Source organism: Apium graveolens, chromosome 11, assembly GCF_009905375.1.
Source record: "Apium graveolens cultivar Ventura chromosome 11, ASM990537v1, whole genome shotgun sequence".
Lineage (NCBI taxonomy): Eukaryota > Viridiplantae > Streptophyta > Magnoliopsida > Apiales > Apiaceae > Apium > Apium graveolens.
The window spans coordinates 75,604,294-75,607,055 of NC_133657.1; the positions used below are offsets into that span (position 1 = coordinate 75,604,294).

General features: G+C 32.2%; 1 long non-coding RNA gene across 1 annotated transcript; it reads left to right on the top strand.

Annotated features, from left to right (window-relative positions):
• The first annotated feature begins 1,377 nt into the window (after positions 1 to 1,377).
• Positions 1,378 to 2,086, top strand: LOC141697148 (uncharacterized). Its single transcript, XR_012564603.1, has 3 exons — positions 1,378 to 1,559; positions 1,692 to 1,736; positions 1,972 to 2,086. It is a non-coding gene; the product is annotated as an uncharacterized LOC141697148 (long non-coding RNA).
• The last annotated feature ends 676 nt before the right edge of the window (positions 2,087 to 2,762 follow it).

Here is a 2,762-nt window from a genome sequence, read left to right on the forward strand (position 1 = left end):
ACTATCAATAAACTACAATATATCTCGAGAAAGTTCAGAACACTTGCCTGGTACTAGCTTGCTATACTTCACCAATTTCCAATCACAATCTCCTACTCCTCGACTATCTATTTCCCTTTCCTACGCCTTGCCTCTTCTGCTCACATAACATAAGTATCTATCAATACTCAACTCATACGATTTTGTTTGGTATACACTTCTATCTACCCTTCATTTTACCCAAATCCGACTAACGGATTGAAAGTTATGCTAAAAACAAGTAAATACTGAACGTATAGACCGACAGTCAAAAAAACAAGTCACATATAGCACATAGCATGTCAGACAATCAATGAAATTTCATTTACAAGGAAGTCTCGGGTCATAAACAGTCTTTCGGGTATTTAATATGATTTTTAAAACATTTTTCGGAATTAAAACGGGTCGTTGGGTAAGTTTTAAAGCAATAAACAGGGTTCGGTTGGCCAAATCAGGCTTCAAAATAATTTTATAATAATTATCGAGCCTTGAAAACAATTTAAAATAATATTTTAAACCTCGAAACTATTTTTCAGAATTTTTAAATCATTAATCAATAATTAAATCTAATTAAATAATTAATTAAAATCAATTAATAATTAATTAAATCAATTAATTAATTTTTGAATTAATTGACCAATTAATTAATTAATTATTAACTAAAATTAATTAACTAATTAATTCAGATTTATTTTTGAATTAAAAATAATTTTTAGAATTAAATTAATAATTTTTGGAATTTTCAGAAATTAAAAACAAATTTTTATAAATAAAATAAATAGAAAATATGATTTTTAAATAATTTATAAAAAGGAATCCTAAATTTGCCAGTTCTGGAAACCTGGGGGACCAAATTGTATCATTTTTAAAATTACAGGGGCCTGGTTGCAATTTTGCCAACCCCGTCGTCGACTTCGCCGGAGTGTGCACTACACCATATATGGCCTCTCCCAACACTTTTTTTGGTGTTACAAGCAAAAATGTTACCTTACATCCCCCAAAACTGATCTAAGCTAACATATTTTTTTAATGTTGCAGTAGAGATTAGAAAATGTTATCATAGACAGGAGCAAAGTGCTATTGTAACATAAAAAAAATGTTAGCATTGATATCAAAAAATGTGTTACCATAGAACTGAAATTTTAGGAGGTTCTTTTTTTCCATTTGGACAACATTAAGCGATTCTTTTTGGGATCAAATTTTTGGGCCGCCCAAAACTAACTAATAGCCCGTTCGCTCATTTATTTTGTCCTTATTATCAAAAACATATCTCAAAAACACACCTAAACACTCTCGTCACTCTCTCACACATCAAAACACATACAAACAGTTGTGTTCATAAGTACTGCAGAAGATGAATTAGGGTTCAGAGTCTTCTCAGTTGGGTTATAGTTGTTAGGTTTGAGTTGGGCTTGAAGTGAATTAGGGTTCGAAAATTGGGGCTTTTCTCAGTCAAGTTTAGGGTTTGAGTAATTGGGATTTCTTTTCAATCGAGCTTTTCTCAGCCGGGTTTATTGTTGTTCTATTCAATATTTAGTCAGGTATGCCCTTATTTTCTCAGCCGGGTTTATATCTAGTGTTATGGTATAACATTTGTTACTTAATTAATGATAATTGGATTATTGTGGTTTGTTGGGTGGGTTTTGTAATTATTGTTATGTTTGATTTTGCAGGCTGAGCTTGGGAGGCCGAGTTCATTGCAACCTGATAAATGGAAGGTTTTTATCAATGTAGCTTGTAGTTGCTTGATTGTTGGAAGGCCGTGATTCTTTTTTGTTAACATATTTTTCTATTTATTTGCTTATGGATTTAGTTTAAACGCCAAATTAATATTGTTAGTATTCTCAATTTCAAAACTACTGTTATAACTATTCTCATGATTAATGGATCGTTATTTTTTCTTTTTGCTAATTAATAGTTAAGACTTAAACACCATTTTGACTCTTGCTACAGAAACATATGAGAAGTTGTTTTCTGCACATCACCAATCTCCTTCTAAAAGCAACAGTGTCGTACAATCAGATAAAGAGCTGTCTGTGTTAGATCAATCTATGGATGAATGCTCTCCACCTAAACATAAAGAACTGCAGGTACATAATAAACTTGTATACAATATTTTACTCTTTTTATGTCATTAGCCTGTGAAGCCATTTTCTAATTTTGAATTCTGAATATATTAACCATGAGGATTTATAGGATTTCACCATAAAATTTAGATAATTTAGAACTTTATCGTTAAATATGAAGATGGTGTAGTAGTCTCTTTATCGACTGGCAGGGAAGCTTACAAACCTCTTGATATTAGTAATGAGGCTATAGATGCAACATTTTGCCAGATACAGAAGGACTGGAAGCTTGGTCCTGCATTTTTCGGGGCTCGTTGGCCTGCTGTAGACAAGTTCCTGACTTTGAATGGGCATATCACTATGTTAGAGTTATGTCAGGTTAGAATTAGTATCGACTTGGTGTCATTTTTTACTTTTATTCTTTCCTCTGTAATTTGGTCTCTGTCTTTATATTAGGCCCCACCTGTAGAACGTTACTTGCATGACTTGATTCGACATGAATTGAGTGTTTTGCACATTATTACATTAGTTCCATACAGCCGTAAACTGTTAGTGAATACCACTCTCAGCAATGATCGTGTAGGGGTAGCTGTCATTTCGCATGCAATAAATGGAGTTGGCTAAGGATTTAATAATAGTTTATGCGGTTAAATATGGTGTCAACTTTAATTGAATATT